This window comes from Protopterus annectens, chromosome 1.part0 (genome assembly GCF_019279795.1).
Source record: "Protopterus annectens isolate FY-2018-M chromosome 1.part0, PAN1.0, whole genome shotgun sequence".
NCBI lineage: Eukaryota > Metazoa > Chordata > Ceratodontiformes > Protopteridae > Protopterus > Protopterus annectens.
Window position 1 is genome coordinate 650,149,047 of NC_056725.1, and position 13,088 is coordinate 650,162,134.

Here is a 13,088-nt window from a genome sequence, read left to right on the forward strand (position 1 = left end):
ACAGGCCTTCATTGTCAGGGTGTTGCTGTGCTGGTTTGGTCTTCCGCCCACTGTACGGGACTCTGACCCTGTAATGTTAGATGTCACATGGGACGCTGTCCGTGTCCATGGTACCATGTCACGCCCCCAATTAGTAACTCGCATTGCCCGTTGTAGATCTCGTATACTAATTGCACACGGTCTGATCGAACTAACCAATTTCCATTACTAACCCTCCGTATGTATGGGTGTCGCAATATTACAAGGGTTTAACACGTGACGACTTTCACAGACATGTCCGTGTTTGTTTGGCCCGGTTCTGCATGCTGAACACATTTAACATGGCGAACAGGTTGAACAGCTCAGACACGAGACATCGGGTTGTCCGTCGTTGTCTATTGAATGTCTCTGTGGAGTTTGTTTCACAAAGCACACATTGTCGGCATTGTTAACGGACATCTACAGCACCGACCGCTGGTGACGATGTCTGCCTTTGGCGGAACATTATGCTGTGCCATTATGTCTGGGGATATATGGTTTCCTTACATAGATGATGTGCCATACTAGCAATGACCCTAGCGATGACCTGGGTGTGGGTACTGCTGTATTACCCACGGGAAGAGTGGCCTTAGGTAAGTGGTGACCTAGGCAGAAGTTGCCACCGATACATCACCCGCCACTCCTGGTCTACCTACACCAAATAGAGTCTGGAAAGGTGCAGTAGAGCAACACCCTAGACGGCTACCTACTTGGCCTATGCCTAAGGCGCTATGTGTGGTCCCTTGGGCATCGGACTGAACGCATGCCTGCCGTTATGTCCAGCATTACCCACATCCAGCCCCAAGGCAGTCAACACAGCATCCATGGGTCCACATGGTGTCCCAGCTGTACTCCAGGAACTCTATGGGGAATTTAACCCACACTTGGACAATCCTAGCCTCACCTCAGGATACGCACTGAGTAGTAGCAGCACTGTAGTCACACTCCACATAGATGGTGCCTCCACTGACCCTGATAATTACCATACCATTAGTTTGACAGGCCTTATCTGCAATGCCATGGAGTTGGATCATAATGGAATAGATAGACATAGGGGACCCATACTTTGGATACAACCCAGTTTATATAGTCAGATCATGCCCTTTACACGTGTTTCACTTTGTAGAATCAGTCACCAAGGCCATAGGGTAAAGCAGTCCATACAGCCTACCTCAACCCGCAGAGGCCTTCGAATACCCCTCGGGTATACTTGATAAACCCGATCTTGAATGTAAATCCATACAGCGCCATAGGGGGTGCCAACGTGCTAAGTCACACAACACACCTGGCGATAGTTGCTGGCGCCATGTCATACTCACAGCCAGTCACAGGTGGTGTCCCATGGGCTCAGTCCTGGGTCCACTATTTCCAGCATCTACGCTTCCAATGACGCATACACAGGGGGGGGTGACAATGTTTGCAGATGACTGGGATCCAAACTCAGACACACATGTCGCACAGATAGCCTTCAGGAGTGCCTCACAGATGTGGATAAGTGGTACCAGAGTCATGTCCTACAGCAAACTGCCGGGAAATGCATAGGCATACCCTTCGAAGAACAAGGTTAGCCCGAGCTACCATATAGGTAAATCCACTGAGCACGGAGGGGTTACCAGTGATCTGGGGACACGTGTTGTTAACCGCTCGTAGACACACATGTTGCTAACATAGGGTAGACCTTCCACATTGCCCACATCATGATGAAGGGATTCAGAACTAGATCAGAGGAGGTCATTGTCCCCTTGTACTACATCACCAATAGACCTATGATTGGGTACAATGCCCCGCTCAGAATGTATCTGACCCAACACCTGCAGCAGCTGGAAAGGCACCAACAGTTCTTTACAAACGGATGCAGGGTCTCAGGTATATGTTATACTGACCGACTGAAAGAATTCCAGCTGTATACAGTTGCATACCACTTGCCCAGAGGTGACCCGCCTACACGGCTAAGTCGAACCCAGATCTGATGACTATGCTTCACGTAAATAAGTTAGATCCTCAGAACCACAAGGGCAGCTGACGACACCTTGACACTGTCATTAATCAACGTGTTGTTGGGACGGATTCATCACCCAGACACTCACTATGCTGTGGAACACATCCCAGTACATGTGAGGGCAAGCCCTCGCTGGCCTTGTGTTAGTATTTACATGGATGTCTGAATTGATTTATTTGGTAACCTTCTAAATGAATTTACATTAGCACATTGTGAATCTTTACTGCTACAGGTAGTCATAATCATACGGTTTATGTGTATATATGGTTCATTTATATTACTAGGTGTCTGCTTCTGTTAATATATTGGCACAACTGTAGGAATATATATGTAGTCAGACATTTGGAAAACATTTTATGTTGGTTCATGTTTCATATATGTACATATATTTCTATTTTCCGATGAAGACACAAGCAATGTCTGATGTCCTCACTGTGTGGGATGTAACCCAAGTAAGGTTTGTTCGCTTGTCTGCCTTTAAGGCATGTAATTAGTACCCAGCACATCTAATGTGACCAATTAATGCTTGTAAATGTAGTAGGTTGGACTGCATTGTATGTAGTCTGAATAAGTCTGCTTATGAAGCAGACGAAGCGGGCTCCAATAGACTATGGTGACTGCCTTTAATTCTTGGTGTGCTCTGGTTGGTCACTGACGGTCCCTACAGTACCTCGTCTTTGCTTTGGACTTCATCGGCTGGTTGTCTGTGTTTGTTGTATGGGGAATGTCAACTGTAGTCCCTGTGTATGACTTGTGTAATGCCTACTACGGCAGTGTAATTCCACCAGGTTTGCAGTTATGGGTGCCATCTTAGTCATACGCTTGTCCATCCATGTGAATTGCCTACTATACACTGGTATAGGGCTGTACACATTTCACACCTGCATTCTGCATTCCCCGAGTATGGTGGAGAGGCGATGATGAACACGCCCCTCCCACGGGGGACAAAGGATTGCCTGCAACCGAGGCCAGATTCTACATACCCAGACTCCCTTGACTGCAACAGTGGACAGTACCCATTACACCTTCATGTGTGCTGAGTGTGATGTCAGCTGAATACTGGGTATTTCTGTGCATGTGTGCTGCAGTTCATGGACAGCTATCATCAACATTGAACACGCTATGCCTATGTACCTGTGACGTGGTGACAACAATTAGGTCACATGAGTAATGCAGGAAGCTAGCAGGCATTCTCTGAACAGAATTTTGGGTCCTACAATGGACACCGATGTGCATATGTCAAGTTAGATGTTGCTGGACTGTGTCCACCTGCCCAGTGCTTTTCACTGCTGGTGTATGTTCCCAATCGCGATGTCTGTTTGACTACCCATTCCACATGGTGCTACATAACGAGCTGATTTAGTACTGTGAACAAATGACATACATCCAAAGATGCTGGTTACCAACTGCTTCATATAAACCTCAGTCACCCCAATGGGACATATCCACTTATATTTCCAATATAACACCACCGGAACATGTTGCTGCTATGCATTCATTTAACCATGTTGTCTCTAGGTGGGAATGCCATAGTTTACATATCCTACGGACGTTGTGTGTGTGCCATTAGTATGTGTTCCGCATCTGTTCCGCTTGCACGGTAGCGGTGCTCCTCAGTCTGTTGCTGGCAGACTGAGTGCTGTGTGCCGGTGTTGGCACGACAGTCCGCTTTGTATGTGGAATGTCAACTGTAGTCCCTATGTGTATTTCCTGTGTTATGCCTTACCGCGCTATGTCATTTACCCGGTTTGCAGTTGTGGGTGCCATCCTGGCCATACGGTGTCCATCCATGACAATTGCCTACTGGACACTAGTATAGGGCTGTACACATTCCACACCTACATTTAGCATTCTCCGGAGTATGGTTTGCATTATTAGCGGAGAGTAAGGTGCTACGCGACACATCCCTCCCACAGGGCGGAGAAGGATTGCCTGCGAAACAACACCGAGCCAGTCTACATACCCAGAATCCCTTGACTGCAACAATTGACAGTACCCATTACACATCCGTCATGTGTGATGATGCAGTTCTATGGACCCGTACCCTGGGTTTCTCTGTGCATCTGTGCTGCATTACCTCGACAGCTATCAGCCACATTAAACACGCTTATGGTGCATATGTGTACCTGTGACGACAATGAGTTCAGCACATTAAATAAGAAATTATTCGCATTCTTTAGACAAATTTTTGCGTCCTACAATGGACACCACTGTGCATATGTAAAGTGTAGAGCATGTCGGACTGTGTCCTTGTGAGCAGTGGGTTTCACTGCTACTGTGTGAGCAGGCATCCCTGATGTCAGTTGGACTACGCATTCCACATGGTGCTACATAACCAGGTGACTTAGTACTGAGGACTTAATGACATACATCCAAAGATGCTGGTTAGCAAATGCTCCATATAAACCGCAGACTCCCAATGGGACATATCCGCCACTGTATTTCCAATATAACACCACCGAACATGTTGATTACCTATGTATTCATTTAACCATGTTGTCTAGGTGGGAATGCCATAGTTTACATATCCTACTTGACGCTGTGTGTGTGCCATTAGTATGTGTTCCACAGGTCGCATCTGTTCCGCTGCACGGTAGTGGTGCTCCTCAGTCTGTTGCTGGCAGACTGAGTGCTGTGACGCGGTGTTGGCACGTGGGTCCGCTTTGTATGTGGAATGTCAACTGTAGTCCCTATGTGTATTTCCTGTGTTATGCCTTACACGGCTATGTCATTTACCGGTTTGCAGTTGTGGGTGCCATCCTGGTACACGGGTGTCCATCCATGACAATTGCCTACTGGACACTAGTATAGGGCTGTACACATTCCACACCTACATTTAGCATTCTCCGGAGTATGGTTTGCATTATTAGCGGAGAGTAAGGCAGGTGCTACGCGCACATCCCTCCCACGGGCGGAGAAAGGATTGCCTGCGAAACAACACCCAGCTCAGAGTCTACATACCCAGAATCCCTTGACTGCAACAATTGACAGTACCCATTACACATCCGTCATGTGCGGACTGTGATGTGGACGCTATGGACCCTGGGTATTTCTGAGCATCAGAGCTGCAATACATGGACAGCAATCAGCAACAATAAAGACGCTTGCGGTGCATATGTGACGACAATGAGTTCACTTAAGTTGAAAGAAGGCGCATTCCTGTCTTTAGACAAATTTTGGGTCCTACAATGGACACCACTGTGCATATGTAAAGTGTAGAGCTTGTCGGACTGTGTCCTTGTGAGCAGTGGGTTTCACTGATACTGTGTGTTCAGCAATCGCGGATGTCTGTTTGACTACCCATTCCACATGGTGCTACATAACCAGGTGATTTAGTACTGTGGACAAATGACATACATCCAAAGATGCTGGTTAGCAACTGCTTCATATAAACCGCAGACATCCCAATGGGACATATCCATCACTGTATTTCCAATATAACACCACCAGAACATGTTGATTACCTATGCATTCATTTAACCATGTTGTCTTCATAGGTGGGAATGCCATAGTTTACATATCCTACTTGACGCTTGTGTGTGTGCCATGTGTTCCACAGGTCGCACATCTGTTCCGCTGTACGGTAGCGGTGCTCCTCAGTCTGTTGCTGGCAGATTGAGTGCTGTGTACCGGTGTTGGCACGAGGGTCCGCTTTGTATGTGGAATGTCAACTGTAGTCCCTATGTGTTATGCCTTACCGGCTATGTCATTTACCCGGGTTTGCAGTTGTGGGTGCCATCCTGGTTGTCCATCCATGACAATTGCCTACTGGACACTAGTATAGGGCTGTACACATTCACACACCTACATTTAGCATTCTCCGGAGTATGGTTTGCATTATTAGCGGAGAGTAAGGCAGGTGCTACGACACATCCCTCCCACGGGCGGGAGAAGGATTGCTGCGAACAACACCGAGCACAGTCTACATACCCAGAATCCCTTGACTGCAACAATTGACAGTACCCATTACACATCCATCATGTGCGGACTGTGATGTGGACGCAGTTCTATGGACCCGTACCCTGGGTATTTCTGTGCATCTGTGCTGCATTACATGGACAGCTATCAGCAACATTAAACACGCTATGCGGTGCATATGTGTACCTGTGACGACAATGATTTCAGGTACGCATTGAAATAAGACATAATTCGATTCTTTCCACAATTCTTGGGTCCTACAATGGACACCACTGTGCATATGTAAAGTGTAGAGCTTGTCGGACTGTGTCCTTGTGAGCAGTGGGTTTCACTGATGCTGTGTGTTCAGCAATCGTATGTGTGCTTGACTACCCATACTGTGTTGTGCTACAGGAACCATGTCTTCCGACACCAGAAACCAATGCTATACATCCAATGTTGCAGGTTAACAACCACTTTCATACCATACCCAGAGGTCACGATTGGGAGGTATTGCCACTTTATTATCGGAACAACACCCCAGACTGTGTACATCATGGGAACTTTAGGCCAGTCTTAGGCCATTTCCAATTGTAATTGGCAGACACATGTCAATACATGTATGATAACACATATTGTCATGCAGAAGTTGATCTATGTTATTTGGACATTGGCTTCTGCTTTTGGCATCCGTTGCTGTGAGTGTTGCCAGTTACCATACACATTGCTTGCTCAGAGGCAGACTACACAATACTGCAGTACTGTGGTCTCCTTTAAGGACCCTGAGCCAGTGGTCGATGGTACGGCAGCCACTGCATCAATCACATTTGCCATCTACCAGAAATCTCAAAGTATCAACTGATATGGTACATCACTTATCTGTTTTTATTTTAAAAAGGAAGGTTTTTTAAACAACTGAAAAACAGCAATGATTTATTCAGAATGTTCAAAATTCCAATAATTCTTCAAATACAAAGGTAGGTCAAGAAGGGTTACTATTTATATTATATATTAGCCAAACAAAGCAACATATAATACCAGTAACAGTAGAGTGTTTTTTAAAAAAAATGCTGTTATGGAGACTAATGCCTTCTTCAATTAAAGCATGATTTAGAAATGGCATGTACATCCTGGTTAATAATAGCAGCTCTTACTACAAATGTCATCATTATTCTGATTAACTATGGTTAGTGTTAATTATGGTGGGTATTATGGTTATGAGTGTGGTTTAATCAATCCTGAAATGTTGTGAGTGGATACAGCTGTGTTTGGCGGCTAGTACAAATGTCATTATTATTCTGTATGGATATGGTTGATGGCATTTGTGGTGGGTACCTTGGCTTTGTGTGCTGCTTGGTCGATCCTGATGTGGTGTGCATGGATGCAGCCGTGTCTGGTGGTTGGTGTAGATGTCATTATGGTTATCGTTTCCTTGTTTTTTTCTTTTTGTTGTTCGTTGTTTTTGCTGACTCATTCACTTTCAGCTCTTTCCCAGCTGTTGCCGGGTTGGGAGGGAGGGAATTCAGGCTTGTGGTTGCTAGTGAAGTGAAGCTTTGCTTCAGGTGCATCACTTGCCTTTGGTAAATAGTTCACAGACTCATTAACACTATCAGATGCTCCCAGGTTGTTATGGTAACAGTAACAGCGCGACAATAAAGTTTAACAGCTTGTGGTCACTACATTATAAGAAGTTATTTATTTGTATTAACTTGAATTGCAGTTTTTGTAGCCCATCTTGACCATGGGTAGTACGGTTAACAAGATAACCAGTGTTTTTGTACATGGCATCAAACTGACCGGGTTAGAGAGACAGTAGAAGCCAGAACTTGAAATGTGACAGATTGTAATAATCATATTCTGAGCAACTAGTATTAAATTCACAATAGACATTCAGTTTAATGACATGGGCTTGAGTTTAATAACATTGCCATTTTGGCTTGTCATGAATGGCATACATTGTACTGAATGTCGGGGGGAAGCATGGTGGTTTTCCTGTATAGGTGAATGTGTGTGTGGCGGGTAATGTAGTTGCTTATTAGCTGTTTTTGCTGACCTGTTTGCTTCCTGTTCCTTTCCTGGCTGTTGCCAGACTGGGAGGGAGGGAGTTTGGGCTTGGGGTTGCTGGTGAGGTGAGGCTTTGCTTCGGGTGCATTGCGAGCCTCTGGTGAGTGGTTCACAAACACACTGCTGGTGCACAGACTCTCCCAGGTTGCTATGGTAATGGGAACACAGCAACGATAATGCTTAACAGCTTGTGTCAAATAACTAAGCTACAGCAGGGAAGAAAAAGAAAAAAAAACACATGCATGATAAACAACGTAGTGTTTGATTTTAGTAATCTGGACACAAGTTATATAATCGTCACATAGATGAACCAGTCTGCTGAATTTAGATATTAAAATCTGGACTCAGTAACTTTTTTTTTGTATAGTAACACTGCTGTCTTGGTTTGTCATAGGTGACATACACTACACTGAACATCAATGGGAAGCATGATGATTTTCTCATATAATTAAATATGTATAACAAGTCACGTAATTGTTTTAACTTGAATTGTAGTTTTTGTAGCCCATCTTGCCCATGTGTAATACTTAAGCGATTACCAAGACAACTAGTATTTTGTACGACATCAAATTGACGGGGTTATTCAAGAGAGATAGTGGAAGCCTGAACTAGAAATGTCACATAATGTAACAATCATATTCTGAACAAATAGTATTAAATTGAGAATAACCACTCAGTTTAATAACATGGGCTTGAGTATAATACCACTGTTGTTTTAACTTGTCATAATTGGCATACACTGTGTTGAACATCAAGGGGAAGCCTGATGATTTTCTTTTATAAGTAAATATGTATAACAAGTCATGTAATTGATTTAACTTGAATTGTAGTTTTTGTAACCCATCCTGACCATACATGATAATTAAACTGTTACATAGGTAACTAATGTTTTATATATGACATATATATATATATATATATATATATATATATATTTACACAATCCTCCCCATGGCTACAGAAAAGCACTAAGTCAGAAATGAAAAACAGAGATAAAGCCTGGGAGCACTGGCGCAAAACCAAGACCCCCTCAGCTTGACAGAAATTCCTAGAACTACGCAATAGACTCAAAAAGCTAATAAAACAGGACAAATTCCAATACTACTAGTCTGCCCTAGACTCCTCCCATCACAGCTCCAAACAATTCTGGTCCTCCATAAACTACATCCTCCACCTAGGTAAAGTCAGTACCCCTCCTCCTAACATCCCTCACTCCTCTGAAAATATTGCTACCTCATTCAACACACACTTCACACAAACCATACTATCACTAGCTAAACAACACAACCCCCCTACCCTCCACCCCATACCTTCAACTAGTAATCTCCTCACTGCCTTCTCTTTTTCTCCTGTACCTACCTCCAACATAAAAAAAACTCTTAACTAAACTTAAGCCCACCAAATTAGCAGCAGACAACCTCCCAAGTGAATACCTACAATTCACAGCTGATGCTCTGGCCTACCCAGTATCCATCTTGATTAACCGATCTATGTCAGAAAGTTACGTTCCCACACTGTGGAAAGTATCACATGTAATTCCCCTCCACAAAGGCGGCCCCTCCACAGAACTAACCAATTATCGCCCCATAGCTATTATCTCTCCACTCTCCAAAATACTAGAGAGATGCATATACTCTCAGGTCTCAGACTACCTCCTTACTAACAATCCTTTCCAGTACTCAGCATGGTTTCCGACCAAACCATAGCACCACCACTGCCTTACTCTCCTTTACTAACACTATTCTTCAGCATAAAAACAATGGCTATCTCTCCTCTACTACTTTCCTAGACCTATCTAAAGCATTTGACATGGTCCCACACAAACAACTCATCTCTGTCCTCAATAACCTATCCTTCTCTCAATCAGTCACCAACTGGTTTCAGAGTTACCTGTCTGACCACCAACAATCTCACTTGCTGAACTGGGTTGGCTTGAACTCCCTCACCTCCTTCAATGGTATCAACTCTCTCTCGCCTACAAACTAATAAACCATCCACTAAATGTCCCATCCCTCCAGAATCTACTCCAACCCTATAACACCACCAGACCACTAAGATCCAGCAACAAAAATCACTTGCAGATCACTAAAGTCAATAACTCTGCTGGTGAAGCACTATTCTCTTGCGCCATAGCCAAATTATGGGACTCCCTCCCACCCACAATTATCTCAGTACCATCATGCACCCACTTCAAAACTTTACTAAAAGCACACCAAAAACATGCTGGCTATGCCCTTGCAACTCCCACTCTAATATCACCCACCGTATCCAACCACTACCTTTCTTTCCACCCCACTAACAACCTTGAATATAGCAAGCTCAGATGCTCATAACCCTAGTACTTATTATACAGCAGGAACTTCTTATTGTAACATTTGTTAATGTCTGTTATGTACTTCACAGATAAAGATTCTAGTTGTCTACTGATGAACTATGTTCTTCATCTGTAAATATGTTTGTAATTAATTGCTATGTTAATCAAATTGTTAATCGCTATGTAATCCAATGTAACTACTGTCTGTTTATTTTAACTGTGGAGCTTTTCTCCCCGGACCTCCACTGAAAATGGACCTATGTCCAGTCGGACACTCCCGGTCAACAAATGTAAATAAAAATAAATAAAATAAATAAATGGCATCAAACTGACAAAGTTGTTCAAGGTAAACAATAGAAGCCTGAACTAGGAATGTCACAGCATGTAACAAACACATTCTGAACAAGTAGTATTAAATTGACAACAATCACTCAGTTTACCCTTTCCCAATTATACAAAGTGATTACTTAAATGCTGACAATGAAATTTAACTTCTGACATATCTAGTAAAATACATTGTATTATAAACATTAGGTATAAATATTATTATCATCTATTTAGATTAAGTAATACGTTTTGAAAGACTTCATCAATAAGGGTGACTATGTTAAATAATTGTGCGCTATAATCCTTTACTGAGGTTTTATATATGATACATCCTTCTTTACTTTGTTTGAATTCCTTGTTATTTATCTTTCATGTAAATATTAATTGCTTATATAACAAGTAGACATTATATTGTATTAGAATTCTGTCTAATCTAGAATAGTACTATATCTATTCAAAATAACATAAATGTTGCTTATTCTTATTATAAATATTCTCCATATGATAATTCAACTGATGGAGCTCAGATGTTCTGATTTGTCAAGGTATGAGTGATAATCTGATGGACTTAGGTTCATCCATCAGATTAGGAATGATTTTCATTCCATGGCTAGTGCGGATCTTAATTTTATTAGCATTTATTAATTTAAATTTGTTATTTTACAAAAACATTTTTAATATGCCTGACCAAAACATTACTTTATTGGTAAACCTTCAAATTATAATACTGATAATTTCCTTTAAAAGTTCAAACATATACTTTATAGTTATCAGAGGAAAATGTTTACTAGTCACATTAAAACAAATAATACATAGTTCAAATAACCTAAGATGGATTTAACTTTATTGTTTTTAAATACCAATGGCTTAAACAATTCTAGCAAAAGATCAAATCTACTGAAATATTTAAAATTGAACAAAGCACAAATTGTCTTCATTCAAGAAACTAATTTCAAAACAAATGACAACTACAAATGGAATCCCAAGGAATATATAATATCAGTGCAGTCCACTTATAAAACAAAGTCAAAAGGGGTAAAAACTTTATGGAAACAAATGTGATTAACCCAGAAATCATTTATAAGTATGAAGACAAAGAAGGCATTATGGCATTTGTAATTCTTAAATATAATAACAGATTATGGACCCTAGCCAATCTATATTGGTTCCCAGGTATTGGATCAGGAAATGTTAAAAAGCACTTGGATTTCATTTCCAATAACTATAAAGGCAACTTAATATTAGGAGAAAATTTTATTTGTATAGTTGATACTTTTGAAACTTCATATAAAAGACCACTGCGTACATCTACTGTATCAAAAGCTTTAAACAAGTGGGTAGAATCATTTCATCTTGAAGATACTTTCACATTTAAAGAAGATAAATATTTGTTGTTTTCCCATCAAGATCACAGATTTGGTACCCAAAGTAGAATAGATAAAATATTTACTGCTTGTGACTTACACTCTAAAATCATTAATTTCTCAATCACTCCCTGCCCCTTTTCAGACCACAATTCACTGATACTAAAACTTCAAAATGGGTACAAACCATTAATCCTTAACTCCAGAATTCCAGCATATATAACTAAAATTAAAGAGTTCAAACCCTGGCTATTATCTGAATTAGAGTTCTTCTTAGATATTAACTATACCACAGAGATAAATAAAATAATGATATGGGACTAATTAAAAGCTTATACATATATATATATATATATATATATATATATATATATATATATATATATATATATATATCTATAGCAAAACCCTAACATGGTATAAAAAAATCAGAGAATGGGATTCTGAATTATTAGATCTACAATCCAAATGTTTGTCAGCAAAAGCTGAAAAAATCAAGACAATTTGGAGATGAAAAAGAAAGTAGAAGTATTAAACAATAAATACAATGAAATTATAACACATAAAACTAGTTTAGCTCTAGAAAAACTAAAATTTAATACCTTGGCCAGTTCTCCCAAATATCTACATAATGTATCTACAAGAATCAAAACACAATCAAAAGCTAATACATTAAAAGTATCTTTCATGAAAAGAAAGGGGAAAATGTCTTGGATATAGGTGACATTCTTGATGCCTAGAGAAATCAGTATATGGAACATTTCCAAAAAGAAAATATACATACTGATCAATTAAACCTAGATGAAAAATGCTCCAATATAAAAAATACCAGAAAATTTAAAACTAAATCTCTAAGCACCCATATCCTACAAAAGATATTACAGATACAAAAAAAGAGGGTAAAAATAATAAAGCTCCAGGTATAGATGGCATAATTATGGAAATATATAAACATTTTCCTTCAAAGATACTATCCCTCTTCCATAAAACTCTATTAGAAATTCAGTCACAAGCTTTAATTCCACCCTCTTGGAGATATTCCTTAATCACACCAATTCTAAAGAAAAACAAATCCCCAAACCTCTGTACTTCATATAAACCTTTA